This window comes from Symphalangus syndactylus, chromosome 2 (assembly GCF_028878055.3).
Source record: "Symphalangus syndactylus isolate Jambi chromosome 2, NHGRI_mSymSyn1-v2.1_pri, whole genome shotgun sequence".
NCBI classification, from domain to species: Eukaryota; Metazoa; Chordata; class Mammalia; order Primates; family Hylobatidae; genus Symphalangus; species Symphalangus syndactylus.
This window is the reverse complement of record NC_072424.2, coordinates 82,835,934-82,861,684: the sequence shown is the minus strand read 5'-3', so window position 1 is coordinate 82,861,684 and position 25,751 is coordinate 82,835,934. Positions and strand designations below refer to the sequence as shown.

Sequence of the window (25,751 nt, the reverse complement as noted above, 5' to 3'; positions counted from 1 at the left end):
GATCTCTGGCCTTCATGCCATGTCACAGATTGGTCACAGTAACTGATACTCCAGGTGCATCTATCAGTCTGCTCATACCACTCAGTCACCAACTACTGTGACCCTATTTATATTACTGTGGATAATATAAATGAAACGAACAAACAAAAAATTAATTATAGGTCAAGCACAGTGGCTCACTCTTATAATCTCAACAACTTTGGGAGGCAGAGGTGGGCAGATCGCTTGAGCCCAGTAGGTTGAGGCTGCAGTGAGCCACGATCACACCACTGCACTCCAGCCTGGGCAAAAAGGTGAGACCCTATCTCAACAAAGAAACAAACAAACAAACAAAAAAATGAATTAGCAAATCAGTCACCTTCATCTTGTATTATTAAAAAACAGTAAAAGGCCGGGCATGGTGGCTCACGCCTATAATTCCAGCACTTTGGGAGGCCAAGGCAGGCGGATCACCTGAGCTCGGGAGTTCAAGACCAGCCTGACCAACATGGAGAAGCCCCGTCTCTACTGAAAATACAAAATTAGCCAGCCGTGGTGGTGCAGGTCTGTAATCTCAGCTACTCGGGAGGCTGAGGCAGGAGAATTGCTTGAACCCGGGAAGCGGAGGTTGCAGTGAGCTGAGATTGCACCACTGCACTCCAGCCTGGGCAACAAGAGCGAAACTCCGTCTTAAAAAAAAAAATAGAGTAACATGAGAATAAAGAAAATGAAAAGAGAAAATATTGTAAGATGCTGGAATGTAAGAATGAAAAAAGAATATTTAGTACTAAAGGGAAGCATCATTAAAGTGGAAGAAATGTAAAATGACTAGTGTCAAATGCAATAAAAACATGAATTCCTATTTGCCATACTTTTTGGGCCAAATAGTATTGGCATACATTTTAGTAATATTTCAGAGTAACAGGCACCCACTGAGCTATAATGTAACTCTATGGCACAAGCTTCATCTTCTGGGCAAAACTACTACACAGTTCAATTTCCCTTTATCTAATCAATTTTTTGTCAAATCTTACTAAGCTTCACTTACCACTATAAGGATTTTTCAATAAAATAGTAATGGAAAAACTACAAGTTAACCACATGTGGATGTGCATCTCTGGAGACACAGCGAGTCTGAAACTTGAAGAGATGCTAAGGTTGAAGTCACAGACTTGGGAGACATCACTGAAAGAACAGATAGTAGCTAAAGCTCAGAGGTCACCTAGCAAAATGTGAAGAGTGAAACAAGAACTGCAGCCAAAGCTTTCAGGAAATCCACTATTTAATAACTTTCAGGTGGAGGAACCAGTTAGGCGTTCTAAGAAGGAACAGTCAGAAAAGTAGAAGGAAGACAAGGAAAGAGATACTTCTCCCTAGTTTAAAAAAGTATATATATATATATATATATATATATATACAGTTTCGCATTCGAGAAAGTGGCTAATAGAGAGATCAAACAAGATGAGGTATTAAAACAGACTGCTGGATTTAGCAAGTAGGAGATAGTAAGAGGCCACAGATTGAACATAAAACGAATACAAAAGAATTAAGGAACTAAAATTAAACCATAGCCCCAGTATCAAACTTCCTCAAAGTCTGATAAGCATATCTTAGGAAACAGATCTTCCTAGGGGACTCATTTCCTCAGAAAAGCAGCCCTTTCCAAAGCCATGTACTATATATTCTTTTGAAAATCACCAGAGTCCAATAGAAAAACAGACAATGGACATGAATAGGCAATTCACAAAAAGAGAAAGAAAAATGGCACAAATACCTTTAAAATACCCACAGGAGCAAAAGCGCAAATTTTAAAAAGCAACAACCATACATTAAAATTATATTATATATAACATAATTACATTACATACAAAAATACACTTCATTTCCTTCCAAGTAGCATATAAAATATTCTGAACAACCATACCACTGAAAAACAACTAAAAATGCTGGAAAAATATTTCTAAAGCATCCTTTGAACTGCTTTGCTGATGGCACTGAAAAGTCAGTGATGCTTAGAAGCCAAAAACAAAGTGAAAGCAGAAAACTAGGGAGGTAAGTGGAGCACTAAAATAGCCTCTCATTTTGGAGACATCTACAGAACACTAGCAACAATCTGAAGCTTTCACCTTGTAAACTGGATGATGCAGCAGCAGTTAGAAAACAAAGCCTAAGATCTGTCCAGAATTAGGAGTCTAACAGGAGATCCTGTCCCACAGAAAGCTGGAGCCCCTGCCCAAAATTATAGTCAGAACGAAAAGATCAATGAAAAGTAGTTACCTCAAAGAAGGGAAAAGGCAAGATAACTTTTCTGCTCCCAAGTATGTGGTGGGAGAAAGAGAAAACAATCTCCCCCTTGAGAACTGATATCACAAGCCAGATGCTATATGGTGTTGCAGCTCATGTGGGGCTACAACTCAAGCTGAGAATTTCTTTTTAAATGGTTCCCAGTTGGTACAAGTACCTCTAGGAACATGATAAAATAAACACATACCCTCCTCAGAGAAAATGCACTTTCAAGCCAGGAGTCAAAAAATTCCTGTAGACAAAAGTTCAAGAAATACGAATTTCTGGTTAAAAAAATCATAAAAGACAAAATAATTAAATAAATAAGGGACCATGAGCTACAGCCAGTAGAATTAGATCCAAAACGTTCAGATATTGAATTGCTCAGATTCAGACTATAAAATAAGTATGTTTTAATTTGTTTAAAGCAACACTTCTTAACACTACTAGGTCAATATTTCCTTTTTATACTAAATATTTTTGTAATGCCCCTATTCTTATACTGAAATAAATTTAAAGTAACGTAATCTCTCTCTATATATAATTTAAACTATTTATCTATATTCCTTAACCATAATACATAGAAAAAAGTAAGTTATAGTAAACTAATACATACTTCAATTTTAAAATGTAGTGGTAAAACTACACAATAATACAATATCAATGCTTGTACTTGTCTATGATAAATAAATTGGCTTTAAGCCATTCCATACAAGTAAAAGAAAATGAAAGAAGAGGTACACGGGGATACTAAGATAAAAATTATACTGAGTAATATACATATACAGAAAGAGGAAGAAAAATCACCTTGATTGAAGCAGCATAACATGTCAAGGCAAATTAAACACTCAACACTGCAAAAATGAGAAATACAACACTCTTCAAATGAGCTGCATGTTAGGTATAAGTGTAGGAGCCAAATAATTTCCTATGTTGTCAGATGGCAGATGATAGTGATGATGTGCAGCAGAAAACATACCACATATATTTTAATTCAACCTCATGCCGAGACATAAATTCAGTGTCATGTATATAAAAAGACCTTAGAGACAAGATCCTTTAATAGGTGATGGGGAATAGCTGATGGATTGGAAAACAGAAACTAATACAAGAGGTTATAAAGAAATTATCTCTGGAAATGGTACCACAGTCCGGCTGTAAAACAACTTGCAACCCCAAAATAAATTTCTACATGTAAGTTTTACAGTACAGCTATTTTATATCTGTATTACAAAAAAGTTATGAATACTGTATATAGGTTCAGTGGGCTTCTGAATATGATAGACTTATTAGACTTACTCTTCTGCGGTCTACAGCTATAATAATGGGAAAGATATAAGAGGCAACTGTTTATTGTCACTGGACAGGACAATAGGTAGTAAAAAACTGTAGTGCTTGATAGAAGGGAAACACTCAAAGTAAGCCCAGATGTTTGCCCTAGCTTTCTGCCTGGGTAGACTTTTGGGACTAAGGGGCAAGAAGACAATGAAACACAAGCACAGCAGTGATCTCAGTGAGCCATGAAGGCATAAATTTCAGCTCAGAGTTTCTAAAGCAGTTGGAATTCATGGGACAGGATACTGGAGAGAAGAGATCTGTGCAAATCCTGTACCTTTCCCTCCTTATTCGTAATTAAGGGCCAGGTTGCATGTGCACAGGTTGAGACCCTTCAAAACACAGCAGCAGACTTTGTTGTTTGGCAGAGAGATATGCAAAAATATCCAAGGCCACAAAATGCTGGGAGATACTGGAGTTCTGGCCTAGCCAGAAGTCAAGAAACCACACTGGATTTCAAATTGAGAAACACAGGCATTTCACTTGAGATCCTAGTAAACTCATGCCTTAGGAATAAGGATCATACTCTAAGTACCCTACGACTGCATCTAGGACTAAGCAAAACATGAAAATAGATCTACCATAATCTAGAATAAAACAAAATTGGCAGAAGCAAAAACTGTCTACCAGAACAAAAGTCAACATCTTGTAGAGAAAACAAATGACCCCGACTCCCTACGATCTATTAGCCCAACATTCTACATACAATAAAAAAATTACTAGGCATGAAAAGAAGCAGGAAAAAGTGACCCATATTTAAGGAAAAAAGTAGTCAAGATCTTAAAAAGACCCAAATGTTGGAAATAGCAGGAAATAACTCAAAATCGCTATCATAAATATGTTCAACAACTTAAAAGATGGACATAATGAATGAACAAATGAGGAATAGTGGTAGAAAAAAAATAAAAACAGAGGCTGGGCACAGTGGCTCATGCTTGTAATCCCAGCACCTTGGGAGACCAAGGTGGAAGGACTGCTTGAGCCCAGGAGGTCAGACCAGCCTGGGCAACATGGCGAAATCCAGTCTCTACCAAAAAAAAAAAAAAAAAAAAAAAGGCCAGGCATGGTGGCGTGCACATACTCAGGAGGCTGAGATGGGAGGACTGCTTGAACTTGGGAGTTTGAGGCTGCAGTGAGCCATGATCATGCCACTGCACTCTGGCCTGGACTGGAAGGAAGACCCTGTCTGAAGGAAGGAAGGAAGGAAGGAAGGAAGGAAGGAAGGAAGGAAGGAAGGAAGGAAGGAAGGAAGACAGACTATTAAAACAACAACAATGACCAGGAATATTAGAACTGAAAACTACAATATCTAAAATGGAAATATTCATGGATTGAATAACAGTAACTTAGAAACTGAAGAAAAACTTAGCGAACTTAAAAAAGCAGATTATAAATAGCACAAACTGAATCAAAGAAAATAAATATGAATATAATAAATATGAAGATATTTTTGCCTACCTCTCTGCCAGAAAACAAAGCCTGCTGCTGTGCTTTGAAGGGCCTCAACCTGTGCACATGCAACCCGGCCCTTAATCAAGACTAAGGAGGGAGAGGTACAGGAGTTCTCTTTTGCACAGATCTCTTCTCTCCAGTATCCTGTCCCATGAATTCCAACTGCTTTAGAAACCCTGAGTTCAATTTTACAGTTCTAAATACGAATCTATTCATATTTTACAGTTCTTTATTTTCTTTTTAAGATACTCTTATTCATAGTGACATGAGGGACAATATGAAATGGTCTGATATATACATATATGTAATTAGAATCTCAGACGAAGAATAGAGAATGAAGCAGAATAAAAAACACACGAAGAAATGATGGCCAAAAATTTCCCCAGTTTTATGAAAAACATTGTGGATCAACAAATCCAAAAAGCTCAGAGAACCCGAAACATAATAAATACAAATAAATCCCCCAAAATCCCACACTTTGGCACATCATAATTTAGCTACTTAAAGCCCAAATAAAGGAATAAGAAAAAAGATACATTTTATACTATGGAACAAATAAATGAATTATATGTAACATCCTCTCAGAAATAATGAAGACCAGTTGACAAGGGGACAGTTGACAAGTAGTTTAAAAAAAACCCTTTCAATTGAGAATTCTAAATCTATTAAAAATAACCTTTTAAAAATTAGGTCAAAATAAAGATATCTGAGTGAATTTTTGGCCAGCAGACTTCACAAGAAGCAATGCCAAAAAAAAAAAGTTGTTCAGGTTCAAGAAAAATGTAACCACATAGAAACTCACCAGCTTGCACCCCGGGTGTGTGTCTCCCCCATGGGGGGCACCCCAAAGTGGCAAGAAGTCCCCTGGGGCATGGAGACAGGACAAAAGGTGATGAATGTCCCTCCATTCCTCAGAGTTCCTAGGACTAAGTTAATTGCTCTCCAGGTTTCAGGTTGTCACTCTCCCACTCCCACCACAGAATTAGTCAGTCCCATTCCGGTACCTATAATTTCACCTTTATTTTCATCATCCCCTAATGTCTCCAAGACATTTTGTCCATAAGAGCAAGGCGAAATGGGGATAAAGACAGATCTACAGAAAGTAATAAATAAAACTAGAAATGAGAGATGTGTACAGGAAACACTATCTATTTAAAGCAGAAGTAGTAACACTGAATTGTGGGACTTATAAATTATGTCAAAATAAAAAATGTATGACATAATAGCACAGAGAATGACACCAGGGTGGTGGTGAAGGGAATTAAATTTTGGTAGCATTGTTACATTTTATAGCAAATGAAACAATATTCACCAAAAAGATGGCAGAAAACAAATACAAACAAAACCAAATGAGAAAAATAGAAAACTGAGAGCAAAATGGCAGACCTGCATCTAACCATATCAATAATTACATTAAGTACAAATGGTCTCAAATCCCAATTAAAAGGCAGAGATCATCAGGTTAGATTTAAAAAAAAACACACTAATTACATCTTGACTGCAGGAGACATATTTTAAATATAAGTCACAGATATGTTGAAATTAAAAGGAAACAAACAGTAGGCCGGGTGCAGTGTCTCACGCCTGTAATCCCAGTACTTTGGGAGGCCGAGGCAGGTGGATTACCTGAGATCAGGTGTTCGAGACCAGTGTGGCCAACATGGTGAAACTCTGTCTCTACTAAAAATACAGAAATTAGCTGGGCGTGGTGGCAGGTGCCTGTAATCCCAGCCTGTAATCCTGAATACGGTAGGCTGAGGCAGGAGAATTACTTGAACCCGGGAGGCTGAGGTTGCAGTGAGCTGAGATTGTGCCATTGCACTCCAGCCTGGGCTACAAGAGCGAAACACCGTCTCAAAATACACACACACACACACACACACACACGCACGCACCCACACAAACACCATACAAAACAACCATAAAAAAGTTGGTGGGGCTATATCAGTATCAGACAAAGGATACTTCAAAGTAATAGATATTACAAGGGAGGTGGGACATTTCATAAACATAAAGGGTCAATTCATCAGGAAGACATAATATTCCCAATATGAATGCAACGAATTTGCTGTTAATGTGGTTTCAAAGCACATGAAGCAAACAATGTTAGCACTCAAAGAAGAAATAGAGAAATCCACAATCAGAGTTGAAATTTAACATTCCTTTCCAGTAACAAGTTTATGAGCACGCGCACACACACACACACACACACACACACACCATAAAGACATAGATCTGGGCTACACTATCAACCACCATTATCTAATTAACACTATAGAACCATGCACTCAACATCTGCTGAATATTCATTCTTTTCAGGTGCACATGAGCCACTGTCTAGGATAGAACATATCTTGGGACAAAAAAAGTCAATAAATTTCACAGAGTGGAAATCTTACAGAATGTTTTCTGACCACAACAGAACTAAGTTAGAAATAAATAAGACATATAGAAATTCCAAAATATTAATACAATATACTTTTAAATAACACTTAGATCAAAGAAGAAATCACAAGGAAAATAAAAATGAAAAAATAAATTAAATGCAGCTAAAGCAGTGTTTAGAGGAAAATTTAAAACTTTATCTGTTTATGTTAGAAAAGAAGGTTTAAAAATCAATGGTCTAAGTTTTTACCTAAAGAAGCTACAAAAAGAGAAAAATAAACCAAAAGTAAATAAAGTAAATTAAGTAATTAAGAGCAGAAACCAATGAAATAGAAAATATAAAAAAATTAACAAAGCCAAAAATTGGCTAGAAAGGATTTAAAAAAAATGAATAAACTCCTAGTTAGAATGATCAAGAAACAAGAGAGAAGAAATCAGTAGCCATTATCAGCAATGAAAAAGGGAATATTGGTATGTATCTTGTAGTCATTAAGAGGACATAAAGGAATATAATAAACAATTTTATGCCAAAGCATTCCACAGCTTACATAAAAAGGACTCATTCCTTAAAGAAACAAAACATAAGAAAATTGATCTTCAATGCAGCAGTATTGGAAAGCAGGGCCTAATAGGAAGTATTTGGGTCATGGGGGCACTGTCCTTATGAATGGATTAATGTTATTATCCTGGAAATGGGCTCATTATTACAGGAATGGGTTCCTTGTAAAAGGACAAGTTTGGTATCCTTTTCTCCCTTTGCTTTCTCACCATGACACATCAAGAGGGCACTTGCCAGATGCCTGCCCATTGATCTTGGACTTCCCAGCCTCCAAAACTGTGAGCCAATAAAATTTTTTTTCATCATAAATTACCTAATCAGTGGTATTCTTTCATAGTAGCACAAAATAGACTAAGACACCATCTCACCAAGAATAAAATCAAACTTCATAAACCATGGTCTACATGACCCTGCCAATTTCTCAGCCCTAATCTTGGACCTCTCTTCTCATCAATCAATTCACTCAGTCATACTGGCTGGCCTGCCACTCCTCAAACATGCTCAATTCATTAATGCCTCGGAATCTTTGCACAGGTTTTCCTTTTGAATAAAAATCACTTCCCCCAGATCTTTACAAGGCTTGTTCCCTTACGTCATTCATGTCTCTGCTCAGATGTCATCTCTTCAGGCATTTCCTGATTACTTAATCTAAAACAGTCCAACTATTACTCTGTCCCCTTACACTGCTATAATTTTCTTCACAGCACTTATCACTACACCTGACGTCACATTATATACATTTATTAATAAATCTGTTTTTGCTTATTTGCCTCATATTCTAAAATCTGTGCTCCAGGACGGCAAGACCCTGGTATGTCCCTTTCTTTGCTCCATATTCAGGGCCTAGAACAGTACCTGGTCCACGGCAGGTACTCAACAAAAATTGGTAAAATCAAAGAATTTACAGATGAGAAACTGAGATAGAGGGAAAGATAACTGCCCCGGGTTACAACTACTTAAATAAATATTTACTAAGTAGTTACTTTGTACCCATGACACAATAGTGAATAAGGCAGATCAGGTCCTTGTTCTCATGGAGATTACACTTAAAAGAACTCAGATTATAGGTCTTTCTATTGCAGACATTTCTTTGAAACTAAAAAAAAAAAAATCCCTGGAGAAGGAAAGAAAGCAAGTATACAACATTCCTCAGCAATTCAATTACAATCAGTTGTCGCGGCTTTTTCTTTTTTTTTTTTTGAGACGGAGTCTCACTCGGTCACCCAGGCTGGAGTGCAAAGGCACGATCTCAGCTCACTGCAACCTCCACCTCCCAGGTTCAAGTGAGTCTCCTGCCTCACCCTCCTGAGTAGCTGGGATTACAGGTGCGTGCCACCACACCTGGCTAATTTTTGTATTTTTAGTAGAGATAGGGTTTCACCATGTTGGCCAGGCTAGTCTCGATCTCCTGACCTCATGATCCATCCAACTCGGGCTCCCAAAGTGCTGGGATTACAGGCATAAGCCACTGTGCCCAGCCCCCAGCTTTTTCTTTTCTCATTATTACCTACATTTTTTTTCTTTTAGATATATTTACTTATTAGTCTACATGAATCCTATATACCATTTCTTTTCTTTCTTTCTTTTTTTAATCTAAGCTCTTGCTTCATTGTCTAGGCTGGTCTCAAACTCCTGGTCTCAAGTGATCCTCCCACCTCAGCTTCCCAAAATGCTGAGATTACAGCCATGAGCCACCACTCCTAGCCCTATATATGTTTTAAAGCATCATTTGTAAAACACTGTCTTACATATTTTATATCGTGTCTTGAACTTGCTAATAAAACCAAGTACCGAAATCAACATTTCTCGGAGATTTTGGTGATCTCTGTCTAAAAGAAAAAAAATTTTAAGAAAACTTATGAGGCCATTCATTGTCCTGATAATATAAAAATACACAGTGATTTAAAAACATTGTAAAATAACAAAGGGAAGCCCATCAGACTAACAGCAGATTTCTCGGCAGAAACTCTACAAGCCAGAAGAGAGTGGGGGCCAATATTCAACATTCCTAAAGAAAAGAATTTTCAACCCAGTATTTCATATCCAGCCAAACTAAGCTTCATAAGTGAAGGAGAAATAAAATCCTTTACAGACAAGCAAATGCTGAGAGATTTTGTCACCACCAGGCCTGCCCTACAAGAGCTCCTGAAGGAAGCACTAAACATGGAAAGGAACAACCGGTACCAGCCACTGCAAAAACATGCCAAATTGTAAAGACCATTGATGCTAGGAAGAAACTGCATCAACTAACGAGCAAAATAACCAGCTAACATCATAATGACAAGACAAAATCCACACATAACAATATTAACCTTAAATGTAAATGGGCTAAATGCTCCAATTAAAAGACACAGACTGGCAAATTGGATAAAAAGTCAAGACCCATCAGTGTGCTGTATTCAGGAAACCCATCTCACATGCAGAGACACACATGGGCTCAACAAAAGGGAAGGAGGAAGATCTACCAAGCAAATGGAAAACAAAAAAAGGCAGGGGTTGCAATCCTGTCTCTGATAAAACAGACTTTAAACCAACAAAGATCAAAAGAGACAAAGAAGGCCATTACATAATGGTAAAGGGATCAATTCAACAAAAAGAGCTAACTAACCTAAACATATATGCACCCAATACAGGAGAACCCAGATTCATAAAGCAAGTCCTTAGAGACCTACAAAGAGACTTAGACTCCCACACAATAATAATGGGAGACTTTAACACCCCACTGTCAACATTCGACAGATCAATGAGACAGAAAGTTAACAAGGATATCCAGGAATTGAACTCAGCTCTGCACCAAGCGGACCTAATAGACATCTACAGAACCCCCCACCCCAAATCAACAGAATATACATTCTTCTCAGCACCACATTGCACTTATTCCAAAATTGACCACATACTTGGAAGTAAAGCACTCCTCAGCAAATGTAAAAGAACAGAAATTATAATAAACTGTCTCTCAGACCACAGTGCAATCAAACTAGAACTCGGGATTAAGAAACTCACTCAAACCACTCAACTACATGGAAACTGAATAACCTGCTCCTGAACGACTACCGGATACATAACGAAATGAAGGCAGATATAAAGATGTTCTTTGAAACCAAGGAGAACAAAGACACAACAAACCAGAATCTCTGGGGCACATTTAAAGCAGTGTGTAGAGGGAAATTTATAGCACTAAATGCCCACAAGAGAAAGCAGGAAAGATCCAAAATTGACACCCTAACATCACAATTAAAAGAACTAGGCCGGGCGCGGTGGCTCAGGCCTGTAATCCCAGCACTTTGGGAAGCCGAGGGGGGCGGATCATGAGGTCAGGAGATCGAGACCATCCTGGCTAACACAGTGAAACCCCGTCTCTACTAAAACACAAAAAAAATTAGCCAGGCACGGTGGCGGGTGCCTGTAGTCCCAGCTACTTGGGAGGCTGAAGGAGGAGAATGGCGTGAACCCGGGAGGCGGAGCTTGCAGTGAGCCGAGATAGCGCCATCGCACTCCAGCCTGGGCGACAGAGCAAGACTCTGCCTCAAAATAAATAAATAAATAAATAAATAATACAAAAATAAAAGAACTAGAGAAGCAAGAGCGAACACATTGAAAAGGTAGCAGAAGGCAAGAAATAACTAAGATCAGAGCAGAACTGAAGGAAATAGAGACACAAAAAACCCTTCAAAAAAATCAATGAATCCAGGAGCTGGTTTTTTGAAAAGATCAGCAAAACTGATAGACCACTAGCAAGACTAATAAAGAAGAAAAGAGACAAGAATTAAATAGATGCAATAAAAGATGATAAAGGGGATATCACCACCGATCCCAGAGAAATACAAACTACCATCAGAGAAGACTATAAACACCTCTATGCAAATAAACTAGAAAATCTAGAAGAAATGGATAAATTCCTCAACAAATACACCCTCCCAAGACTAAACCAGGAAAAATTTGAATCCCTGAACAGACCAAAAACAGGCTCTGAGATTGAGGCAATAATTAATAGCCTACCAACCAAAAAAAGTCCAGGACCAGATGGATTCACAGCCGAATTCTACCAGAGGTACAAGGAGGAGCTGGTACCATTCCTTCTGAAACTATTCCAATCAATAGAAAAAGACGGAATCCTCCCTAACTCATTTTATGAGGCCAGCATCATCCTGATACCAAAGCCTGATAGAGACAAAACAAAAAAAGAGAATGTTAGACCAATATGCCTGAACATCGATGCAAAAATCCTCAATAAAATACTGGCAAACCGAATCCAGCAGCACATCAAAAAGCTTATCCACCATGATCAAGTAGACTTCATCCCTGGGATGCAAGGCTGGTTCAACATATGCAAATCAATAAACGTAATCCAGCATATAAACAGAACCAAAGACAAAAACCACATGATTATCTCAATAGATGCAGAAAAGGCCTTTGACAAAATTCAACAGCCCTTCATGCTAAGAACTCTCAATAAGTTAGGTATCGATGGGACATATCTCAAAATAATAAGAGTTATTTATGACAAACCCACAGCCAATATCATACTGAATGGGCAAAAACTGGAAGCATTCCCTTTGAAAACTGGCACAAGACAGGGATGCCCTCTCTTACCACTCCTATTCAACATAGTGTTGGAAGTTCTGGCCAAGGCAGTCAGGCAGGAGAAAGAAAGAAAGGGTATTCAAATAGGAAAAGAGGAAGTCAAATTGTCCCTGTTTGCAGATGACATGATTGTATACTTAGAAAACCCCATCATCTCAGCCCAAAATCTCCTTAAGCTGATAAGCAACTTCAGCAAAGTCTCAGGATACACAATCAATGTACAAAAATCACAAGCATTCTTATACACCAATAACAGACAAACAGCCAAATCATGAGTGAACTCCCATTCACAATTGCTACTAAGAGAATAAAATACCTAGGAATCCAACTTACAAGGGATGTGAAGGACCTCTTCAAGGAGAACTACAAACCACTGCTCAACGAAATAAAAGAGGACACAAACAAATGGAAGAACATTCCATGCTCATGGATAGGAAGAATTAATAGAGTGAAAATGGCCATACTGCCCAAGGTAATTTATAGATTCAATGCCATCCCCATCAAGCTACCAATGACTTTCTTCACAGAATTAGAAAAAACTACTTTAAAGTTCATATGGAACCAAAAACGGGCCTGCATCGCCAAGACAGTCCTAAGCCGAAAGAACAAAGCTGGAGGCATCATGCTACCTGACTTCAAACTATACTACAAGGCTATAGTAATCAAAACAGCATGGTACTGGTACCAAAACAGAGATATACACCAATGGAACAGAACAGAGTCTTCATAAATAATACCACACATCTACAATCATCTGATCTTTGACAAACCTGACAAAAACAAGAAATGGGGAAACGATTCCCTATTTAATAAATGGTGCTGGGAAAACTGGCTAGCCATATGTAGAAAGCTGAAACTGGATCCCTTCCTTACACCTTATACAAAAATTAATTCAAGATGAATTAAAGACTTAAATGTTAGACCTAAAACCATAAAAACCCTAGAAGAAAACCTAGGCAATACCATTCAGGACATAGGCATGGGCAAGGACTTCATGTCTAAAACAACAAAAGCAATGGCAACAAAAGCCAAAATTGACAAATGGGATCTAATTAAACTAAAGAGCTTCTGCACAGCAAAAGAAACTACCATCACAGTGAACAGCCAACCTACAGAATGGGAGAAAATTTTTGCAATCTACTCATCTGACAAAGGGCTAATATCCAGAATCTACAAAGAATTCAAACAAATTTACAAGAAAAAAAAAACAACCCCATCAAAAAGTGGGTGAAGGAGATGAACAGACACTTCTCAAAAGAAGACATTTATGCAGCCAACAGACACATGAAAAAAATGCTCATCATCACTGGCCATCAGAGAAATGCAAATCAAAACCACAATGAGATACCATCTCACACCAGTTAGAATGGCCATCATTAAAAAGTCAGGAAACAACAGGTGCTGGAGAGGATGTGGAGAAATAGGAACACTTTTACACTGTTGGTGGGACTGTAAACTAGTTCAACCATTGTGGAAGATAGTGTGGCGATTCCTCAAGGATCTAGAACTAGAAATACCATTTGACTCAGCCATCCCATTACTGAATATGTACCCAAAGGATTATAAATCATGCTGCTATAAAGACACATGCACATGAATGTTTACTGTGGCACTATTCACAATAGCAAAGACGTGGAACCAACCCAAATGTCCATCAATGATAGACTGGATTAAGAAAATGTGGCACATATACACCATGGAATACTATGCACCCATAAAAAAGGATGAGTTCATGTCCTTTGTAGGGACATGGATGAAGCTGGAAGCCATCATTCTCAGCAAACTATCGCAAGGACAAAAAACCAAACACCGCATGTTCTCACTCATAGGTGGGAATTGAACAATGAGAACACTTGGACGCAGGAAGGGGAACATCACAAACCCGGGCCTGTCATGGGGTGGGGGGAGGGGGAAGGGATAGCATTTGGAGATATACCTAGTGTAAATGACGAGTTAATGGGTGCAGCTCACCAACACCGTGCATGTATACATATGTAACAAACCTGCATGTTGTGCACATGTACCCTAGAACTTAAAGTATAATAATAAAAAAAGAAATTAAAAAAATTGTAAAATCATTTAGTATTAGTTACAATTACTAACTATAAAAATATCATATGAAAAAACAGAAAACCATACAGAGATGAAAGAAGATGGGTTTTAGATTTTTTAAAAGGTGTTATTAGATAGCACATTACATACTGATCACTTGGAGAGTCATGGTAAAGTTCACAGTTCTGAGTTCTGGCAAGGTTTTGCTCAGCCTCCTACCAACTGGACTTTGAAAAGCAGCCTAACCATGCACTACAGCATACCCAGACTTCCTTTCTGAGGCAAAAAATGAGTAATTGGTTTAGCATTGTCCAAGTGTGTACAGATATGGTTAACTTTTTTAATGTACAGTGAGTGGGTGCTTGCTTTGCCAGCACATATACTAAAATTGAAACAATACAGAGAAGATTAGTATGGCCCCTATACAAGAATGACATACAGGGCCAAGCATGGTGGCTTACGCCTATAATCCCAGCAGTTTGGGAGACTGAGGCGGGTGGATCACCTGAGGTCAGGAGTTCGACACCAGCCTGGTCAACATGGTGAAACCCCATCTTTACTAAATATACAAAAATTAGCTGGGTATGGTGGCGCATGTCTTTATCCCAGCTACTTGGGAGGCTGAGGCAGGAGAATCACTTGAACCCAGGAGGCAGAGGTTGCAGTGAGCCAATATCGTGACCCTGCACTCCAGTCTGGGTGACAAGAGCAAGACTCCATCTCAAAAAAAAAAAAAAAAAAAAAAACCAGAATGACATATGACATACAAATTTATGAAGTATTCCACATTAAGTAATAATAGTTATTATTATTAAATATAAGTGAGTGGATTTAGGAATACTCAGGATTTAAACAGGCTTACCTACATAAGATATACATAGAATAAAAAAATAGTGCCTTCAGGTATTTCTGAAACTTTTCTCAATCTATGATGTGATTATTTACCTGCTTCTTCTATTACTGCTCCTAACAGTTTAACGTTAGACTATTCATAGCACATACACTTGTAGCTATAAATGTCATATGCAATTTTTTTTTAAGAGATAGGGTCACACTATATTGCCTGAGCTGGTCTCGAACTCCTGGGCTCAAGTGATCCTCCCATCTCAGCTTGCCAAGTAGCTGAGATTACATGTGCGAGCCATTGCACTTGATCCAAAAATTCCAATGACTAAAAATACAACTTTAAAATGTTACCATTAAGATCATCTCCATTGGGTAGAACGTGCACTAGTCAGGCAACAGGTACACTAAGAGCCAGGCTTCACTACTATACAATTCATCCATTTAACCAAAAGCCACTTGTACCCCTAAAACTATTGAAATGAAAATATTTTTTAAACTAAAATAGTAATTTCCAATGACTGTATTAACTTAATTTTTAGAGCATGAAAAAAATTAGATCAAGCCATATGAAGTAGTTTATCGGCTATAATTAGATTTATATCTTCATTATGGGAAGTGAAATTTCTATTTATGGTACTATACTTTGGATTTACAAACTGTAAAACTGGGATTCCTGTACCACAAGTATTTTGTGAATAAAATAATTTGAATTCCCATAAAAATACCAATGAGAGTTGATAATGATGGGAAGAAAGTGATTTTGAAGTTCATCTTTAAAAATAAATTAAAATAGCTATAATAATATCTCAGAACAGTAATAAAGGGAGATTTACCTTTGAGGAATTAAAAGGTATTACAAAAATATAGAAATTAAAACAACTAGTGGAAGAAAGAGTAGGACAAGCTGTACAAGTATAGAGCCCTGAAACATACATATTAGAAGTAACATGGAAGAAATCATTAAATAACAAAAGAACTTTCACAAATCAACAGAGTTCAACAAGAGATGCTGAGTAAGGGGAAATTCAGAACAAAGCTTCTTCATCTTTATATAAAGTAACAAATAAAATTTCTGATGGATTTAAAAGTTAATAGAAGGAAACCAGGAAAAATATAGATAATTATTTGATCACTGAATAGGTAAAACACAAAGGCAGAAAGAAAATGGAAGAACAATAAAATGGATATACCACAAATTATCATAGAGGATATAGTTATTATTATTTGTGGGTAAAAATATTTCATACCTTGAAAACCATGAATATATTGAAAAACTATTAAAAATCAACAAAGAGCCAGGCCCAGTGGCTCACGCCTATAATCCCAGCACTTTGAGAGGCTGAGGAGGCAGACTGCTCGAGCTCAGGAGTTTGAGACTAGCCTAGGCTAGTGAAACCCCATCTCTACTAAAAATACAAAATTAGCAGGGCATGGTAGTGCACACCTGTAATCCCAGCTACATAAGTGGCTCAGGCAGGAGAATTGCTTGAACCCAGGAAGGGAGGCTGCAGTAAGCTGAGATCCTGCCACTGCACTCCAGCTTGGGTGACAGAGTGAGACCCTGTCTCTAAAAAAAAAAAAACCAAAAACAAAAAAATCACCAAAAGAAGTTTTTTAAGTAACTGGTTAAAAATTATCAATCTTATTAAGTTTCTAAAAATAAAAGGAGGAAAAGATTTTATTTTGACTAGGATACACACACACACAAACAAACATATCCCAGGGTAGGCTTCATACTGAGCTTAGTTTTACTCATGTGTTTTCTTTTATACTAACTTTGTATAGTTTTAGTTTTCTTTTTTTTTTTTTTGAGACAGAGTCTCACTCTGTTGCTCTCAGGTAGCTGGGACTACAGGCATGCGCCACCATGCTCGGCTAATTTTTGTATCTTTAGATGGGGTTTCACCATGTTGGCCAGGCTGGTCTCGAACTCCTGACCTCAAGTGATCCACCTGCCTCAGCCTCCAAAAGTGCTGGGATTATAGGCATGAGCCATTGCGCCTGGCCAGTTTCAGTTTTCTTCATTTAGACTTTGTATATCTCTCATTAAGCTTTATTCCTAAGTATTTTCACTTTTTTGTTCCTTTGGCAAATGGAATATACTCTTCCAGTGACTACAGGACAGTTCAGAGGTTCTTTCCTTGGTCATCCATCCTTCAACCCCCATCTCCCATAGCAGAGGGGTTAGGCTTTGATAGTTTGCTTACTGTCAGCTCACAAGAGCAGAAATCACAAATCACTTCCATAAATCAGAGGTTTGTCTCTGTTTAAGAGAGGCTAAAAGCCACCTCTGTACTCATGTTAAGGGAAGAAAAACCACAATGAGAGGGGAGAAAAACTCCAGTATTTCATAGGGACAAAATAACCTGACAGAGAGAGCTGCACTTTTAGAAAACCTGGCTCCCACTGACATCTGAAGAGAATTTTTAACATAAACTAATTCAGGACAGAAGAGAAAGCTCTCTGGAACTAAAAACATGATCTCAAATTTTGAAACTAAATAGAAAAAAAAAAACAGTGAAAGAAGACAGTCACATCTGAGAAGTCAGTTGATGTTCCAGAAGAACTCAATTAATATTCCAAATAATGATCTTACAAAAGAAAGCAAGACGATAGATGAAAATGCTGAGAAAAGACATGAAACTTTAGGAGCACTAATAGCTATGTAACCAGATTTCCAGGAGAAAAGGAAAAAAGTAAAGAAACATATAAACAAATAACAGAGGAAAATTCTAAACACAGGAAGAAAGGAATATTTAGTACAGGTCACACTGTTTTTGTTGCAAGGCCTTCCAATGAAGGAAGTGGTATATTAACTTAGATTACAGTATAAGCTCATTGTCTTCTTGAAAAACAGTAACAGTTTACAGACTGGCTACTCTGTAATCCAGTGCTATTTTATGTGTATCAGTTATTTTTGCCTACCCCCTCCCCCCAGTTCAGTGTCTCTACTCATAATGGCACTTTTTCTTCTGGAGAATCCTCTTTCCCCTACTTTTAATCCTTGTGGTTTAGATGGGGGTGGGAGTTCACCTGACTCCCCAGCACAGAGTGGGCAAATGATTCATGTCTAGCGAATCAGATTATCACATTCTAGGCTAGATCAGCAAAATTAATTCTGAACTTTTGTGAGAATTGCTGAGAATTCTATCCCTCTTGGCACTAGGATTGAGCACTCAAATCCAGATGTATCTGAACTATTTTAATTCCTGGAATTATAAACTATATGATTCAATAAATTTCTTTCCACATCACCCTCACACGCCAAGCCAAGGGATCTCAAACTTACAATATATCAAAATTACCCAGAGGTTTGTTGGAAAAAAGAAGGAAAAAAACACAATAGCTGAGCCCAACACCCCAGGTTAAGTCTAGGGTCAGGCCTTGGAGTGTGCATTTTAAACAAGATCCCATGTGATGCTAATGCTGGTCCAAAAATGGCACTGAGAACAGCTACCTTCAGCCATGATGAGTTCATTTGTGTAACTTGCACCGGAAAGACTTATGATCAATATACCTCCAGTCAGATGATAAACAACAACCCTTTAACAGCACTGGATTTCAGAGTAGCCAGCACAGTGAAAATCAAAACTAAGTATCAAATTATCTAGAAAATAACAAAAAAAACCTAGAACTTCATACTGAAACCTGTGCAAAACAATTAAGTTTTTCCTAAAAGAATATTTATGGTCTAAAATCCTTAGTGCCTATAAAAATAAAGACTGAAGATAAATTAAGCATCCAACTTATGAAAATAGAAAGAAAAATATAACAAAATTATCAAAGAAGACATTATACAAGTGAGATCTGAAAGAAAAAACAGGCAAAATTGTAGATAAAAGGTAATTATTTGAAAAGGTAAATTTGCGAGATGCCTAAATGAGAAAAAAAGAAAATGAAAACATAAAATGTTAGGAATTACTAAAATCCAATTGCAGGCCAGGTGTGGTGGCTCACACCTGTAATTCCAGCACCCTGGGAGGCTGAGGCAGGAGGATTGCTTGAGCCCAGGAGTTCAAGAACAGCCTGGGCAACATGGTGAAACCCTGTCTCTACAAAAAAAAAAAAAAAAAAAAAATTATTGGTTGTGTTGGTGTGTGCCTGTAATCCAAGCTGCTCAGGAGGCTGAGGTGGGAGAATCACCTGAGCCCAGGAGGTCGAGGCTGCAGTGAGCCAAGATTCCACCACTGTGCTTCAGCCTGGGCAACCAGAGTGAGAACCTGTCTCAAAAAAAAAAAAAAAAAAAAAATCCAATTGCATATAAGGAGGAAATTTAAAGAATAAGAAAATCTTCTTTCAATTTTTGGCACAAATTAGAAAATCTAATGGAAGTAAATTATTTCTTAGTAAAATATACCAAATCCGATCGAAAAGGAAGCAGAAAACTCTAATAGATATGAAAAAGCTCTGGATAATTTTTTTAACTACAAAATGCGAGGGGCTTTGGTATTTATAGCTTAGTTCTATTAGCTTTTAAAGTTGTGGGCTCTAAATTATTTTGATCATGCACACTTATTAGTAAGAATTTTTTTTGAACATCTACCCCATTATATGTAAATACACACAAATACACATATAATGTGTATTTGTGTGTATTTATAATATCAGGTATATACTAATATACATTATAAAAAATAAAAGGTATAAAGTAAATAAATATAAACACAAGTTGTGATGTTTTTCCCATGAAAGAAGAAATCTATTATTTATCACTTGAGAGGAGACTACTACTTAAATTCTTATTATGTTAAACTATACAGCAATACAGACAGAAAACTAATTCATGAGACTAGAATAATCTTAATAAATTTAATAAAACTTGAAGAGGAAAGTACACAAAAAGTCCTAGTTATGTATGACTGATAAATATTATGAAACTGAATAAGCAAATAATGACCAAAAAGGGTCCCACTCCCCCACAGGAATGTAAGAATGCTTTAACTTCATAAAATCTATAGATGTAACTCACTTTTTCAATATACTAGAGTAGAAAATTACATAATTATGTCAAGAGATGCTGAAAACATTTTTGATATAATAATTTAGCAGCCATCCACAGTAAAAACTCTGAGTAAACGAGAAGAAAAAGAAACTAATTTAAACATGATTATTTACTGAAAAACAATAGCAAACATCAGACTAAACTCGAAATATTAAAGCTATTTTCATTAAATTGGAAGACAAAATGCTTGCTGTCATCAGCATCATTCAACACTGCTTAGGAAGTTCGAGTGTATTCCTAAGAAGAGAAAAGAATAGGTACAACTCTTGGAGAAGAGACAAAACTTTCCCCTAAATCTTTACACAGCTTTTCTCTACAGTAGGCAAGAACTAGTTAAAACTGAAGAAAAAAAATTCATTCAAAATAGCATCAAAAACTACAATACCTAAAAATAAATATCATAAGGTGTGGAATCTATTATATATGAATACCCTACTGAAGGATTCAAAATAACTTGAACAAATGGTTAAATATAATCTGTATACTCCCACAATCCCATTCTCTTCTCTGCCTCTTAAGAGTAAGTACTATCATGAATTTAGGGTTTATCATGTTTTCACATTTTTGCCACACATGTAAGTATCCATACATAATACCGTTTGATGGTTTTAAAAAATTAATATAGATGGAGTAATATTTCATATACTCTGTGCAACTTAAATTTTTATTCAACAATAATACAGTGGTTTTTAAAAAAGGAGTTATCCTTGAGATGTAGCTCTAATATGTTCACTTTAACTGCCATATCATCCTAAGAATATACTATAATTTAAAAATTATCTTTTACAGACATTCAGGTTGTTTCTAGTTTTTTGTTACTACAAACAATGCTCTAAGTAACATTTTTGCATAATTCTCTTTGTGTGAAAACGACCATGACCCACATTGAGAAAACATTTTCAATCTTGATTCAGTACTCACACAAATACACACACCACAACTCAAAAGTTTACAAAATAAGTTAATCTTACTACATGCAATGTGCTCTGATGATTTTTATTCTATCTCATTTTTTAAAATTAATAATACTGGTCATAACCCATCAAATAGATCTCAAAGCCACCAGTGGGTCCCAACCCACAGTTTGAAAAACACTGCCATGAAAAATCTACCCAGAAGTGGAGTAAAAAGACATGAACAATCTTCCACCAGATATTGCCAAATTGCTCTATGAAGTGGTAGTGTCAAGAATCCCATCAGTATTGTGGAACGTTCTTCACAATGCTTGGTATTATCAGACTTTGAAATTTCTGCTAGTTCAACATCAGTGAAATGATGTCTCATTTAGGTTAGTAATGCCATACAGTTTTTCAGTGAATACTTTTCTTTAAGAATTACTATTCGTTCATTTCTATCAGGGTTTTTTCTTTTTGATTTGTAGTGCTTTTTGGATATTAATTATTTATCAATTACATGCATTGCAAATATCTTTTCCCACTCTATCTAACTTTGTTTATAATAACGATGCTAGATTGAAATGTCAGTTTGGTTACGGCTAGCACCTGTATTTCACAGAATCTCCTTCTCTGGATGGTTCTGAGATGGAGTCAACCAAAAGAGAAACTTGTACAAGATTTGGAAGTGAAGAAGTCATTATTCTTGGACCTGGCCAGACTTGGTAACAGACACAGACCTGCCCAGCAGGTCCCACCTGTTCTCTCTCTGGTGCTCTGTGCTCAGCTTGTCTTCCCAACTGTTGGCCCTGCTGACCAACAGCAGCCTGCCACTGGTCCACTCGGAGGCAGCAGTTTCCATAGGCCTCTCCAGAGACTCCCTCTTCCAGTTCCCTTTTCATAGTCACGTGTGCCTCGCTTTTTGGAATTCCCTGCAAGCTCTGATTTGTACCCCTCAGCCCAGTGCTTCTGAAGACTGGTTAATGACTATTTCTCTAAAACACTGACTCTTCCATTCCCCTGCAACTCCCACATTATGTATAAGGTCTAAATCCCTAATTTCTATAGATACTTTGAGTGGTTTTATCTGTCTGACTGAAACTTTTGCCTGGTAGAAGTTTAAATTTTAGAGCAGCCAATTTTATTAATCTTATCCCTTATGGTTTGTACTGTTTGTACCTTCTTTTAAAAACATCTTTCCCAAACCTAAGATCACAGGAATATTATCCTGTATTTCCTTCTAATATTGTTGTAAAGTTTTGCCTTATTTCTTTAAAAATGGTATAAGGTAGGGGTCCAATCTTACTCTTTCTCTACAGATAGACGATTTTCCCAGGACCATTTATATATACAAAATAAATTTAATATAAATAAGGTAATCTTATTATTCCAAAAAAAAGAAACATCTCTTTATGAGAACAGTTCAAGTTGTAACTCTTGGCCGGGCGCAGTAGCTCACGTCTGTAATCCCAGCACTTTGGGAGGCCGAGGCAGGCAGATCACCTGAGGTCAGGAGTTTGAGACCAGCCTGGGCAACGTGGCAAAACCTAGTCTCTAAAAAAAAAATACAAAAATTAGGCCGTGGTGGTGCACATGTGTAGTCCCAGCTGCTTGGGAGGCTGAGGTGAAAGGATCACCTGAACTTGAGAGGTGGAGGTTGCAGTGAGCCGAGATTGCACCACTGCACTGCAGCCTGGGTGACAGAGTAAGACCCTGTCTCAAAAAAAAAAAAGGGAGAGGGGAGGGGAGGAGAGGGGAGGGAGGGGAGGGATGGGAGGAGGGGGAGGAGAGGGGAAGAGAGGGGAGGAGAGGGGAGGGGAAGGGAGGAGAGAAAAGTTGTAGCTCTTAATCTGTTATTTTAACCAAATTTCAAAAATTAAAATTCCAGTGTGAATTTGGAAGAATCTTTATATAAGCTCTTCAAATTTATCAGAACAGAATTTGACTTGCATATCCTTATTATGTAGAATTTAAAAAGTCTAGCTGGAGACCACTGAAAACTTTGTGATTCCCCTAGATTGTTACTTGGGTTTGGGATGCAGAACTAGTATTTCAGTGGAAGGATTCAGCAGTGCATGTAACAAAATTTTCTGTTGATCATTCTTCATCTTGATCAGCTCTTACTCTGTTCACACAGGAACAGATTGGATGTCACAGTTAGCAGATATAAATCATGATAATTTATGTTTAAGACATTTAAGCATAAAAATTTAAGTGACATTAAAATTTACAAATGATACTCTGAACAATGTCATAATGTTCATTTAAACATCTACATACTTAATATTAGAGGCTAAATTAATTTCCTTTTTAGAAAAGATATCAAATTTCTAATATACTACCAAATTATCACAATACCCTTGTACTGAAATCATATAATAAATATATGATCTAATTTCACCAAGGCCACAGTCTAAAGGAAGAAAGCTAAGTTACTTCTTAAATCCATAATTTCTACTTGAACTATTATTAGAGTTGCTTCTGGAACTTTTTTTCTGTAGGCATTATTTTATTATTTATTATGCTTAGACTACAACAGCAATCAGAAAATCAACCTAAAATTCTGATTATTTGCCACTTGGCTTCTGACCATTCCAATAAGGCATCTTGGGAGACCTATGCAGCGCCAAATGAAGCTCAGCTCCACACAATGTCTGGCAGAGGGTGATGAGAATGGCACATTGTCTGCCCGGTCTGAACAGAGGTCACAGCAGGGAGAGCATCTGCTAAGATAATGTGAATGAAGGAAACAACTATAATTGCCTCATTAAGAGATCCCTGGCCAAATAATCACAAGAAGAAAGGACTTGGATAACCATCCTAAAATTAGGCTATAATAAAGAAACTCGGGATAGAATTAAAAATACAGAAGAATTAAGAAGACTTGGGTATTCTACTGATTTTATTAATTTCCTTAGTCACCATATGGATGACTGAAAATTTGGATGCAATAGTTCAGTTATTCAACTCAAGCCTTTGCCAGTCATTAGTAGGAAGTACAAGATGCAAATTCACAGCTGTCCAGGATACAAACAAATGTAAAATAAAGAGTTGTGGGGAATTTCTTACAGGGACCAAAATATAGAAACTAAGAAGGGATATCTACTGATCTATAGTTCAGAATTACAATGAAAAAAAGCATACAAGTAAAAGACATAAGGAACATTTTAAAGAGGAAAGACAAAATTTAAAAGAGCAGTCTCAAAAAGGCAAAGGAGAAAAATGAACAAATTGTCTCTCCCTAATCAGTTTACCTTCTTTTACTTTCTACCTCCATCTTTTAAAACTATTTTTTTCCCAAAAGTCAACATTGTATAATTACAACTAAATCCTTAGTCACTTCATATTACCATATGTATATATTTTATGCAACAGTGTTGATAAATTAAATATTTCATAGTAAAAGCTGAAGTAAATATTTTCCCAATTTAAATTTAAGTATACAAACGCACACAAGACTAAAATGTATTGATATTGTGACAAACTATTTTTACATTTCCTGATATTTTGAGGGTAAGCTATGTGAACTTAATTTGTATTATGCAGCTAAAATTTATTATTATATAAATAGTACCTTGAAGTAAATTATAGTTATTAAACTTTTCTGATTCCAACAAACACAATAAAATTAGCTTGTTATAACCATAAGCCAGGTTTAAAATAAGCAAACTATTTGATGACTTTGATGTTTTGCACCCAAAATGTGCTGGCTAATTTTTCCATTCCATTTACCATTCTGGTCTTTAAACTGCCTTAATCTCCTGCCCTCAGATGTTGACCTTGTAAGAATAGGGGTCATAGGTCAGAATAGACAGACCTCAAAGGATCTGGACTATCAATTCATGCCTGAAAGATTTCTCTGCCACAATAGGAACCTACTAAACAGCAAATTCCTAAATCTAATCACACAAGTATCAGGATGAAACAGTTATTTATTGGTATTTGTTGATCTACATTTCAAACATCTCTATCATCTAAAAAGCATTTTTATTTTTATTTTGGGAACAGAATCTGGGATATAATACACATAAAAAATAAAATCATTGACAGGATTTTAAAAGTAAAACAGATATTCTTTAATAAAATGACACCATAAACCTAAACATGGGTTTTTTTCTGTTTTCAGGAATGCTACGGAGATTTCAAAAATATAATACTAGATTTCCCAAGCATAAAGTACCTGGAAAACTGTCAAATTATACCACTGTGATAATGAGTGGAAGAGGTTATATTGCTGTAGAGGTGGGTGGGAGTGGGACAGAATTACCACATTAGTTTTCAGCTTACTTGCTCTAAAACTGAATGAGGGCAATAAATAAATACTTTTCTGTTTAATAAACAAATGTGAATTTACAGCACCTCAATAAGGAAGCCTACACTG

The 25,751-nt window shown here is 36.8% G+C and overlaps 1 protein-coding gene, 1 long non-coding RNA gene and 1 other non-coding gene across 10 annotated transcripts in view; 1 reads left to right on the top strand and 2 right to left on the bottom strand.

Annotated features, from left to right (window-relative positions):
• LIN28B (lin-28 homolog B) overlaps window positions 1–25,751 on the bottom strand; it is a 152,100-nt gene that overhangs the window by 22,797 nt on the left and 103,552 nt on the right. The window lies entirely within an intron of this gene.
• LOC134732869 (uncharacterized) overlaps window positions 1–25,751 on the bottom strand; it is a 46,831-nt gene that overhangs the window by 14,260 nt on the left and 6,820 nt on the right. The window lies entirely within an intron of this gene.
• On the top strand, window positions 14,988–15,094 carry LOC129477789 (U6 spliceosomal RNA). The gene has a single exon (XR_008655976.1). It is a non-coding gene; the product is annotated as a U6 spliceosomal RNA (small nuclear RNA).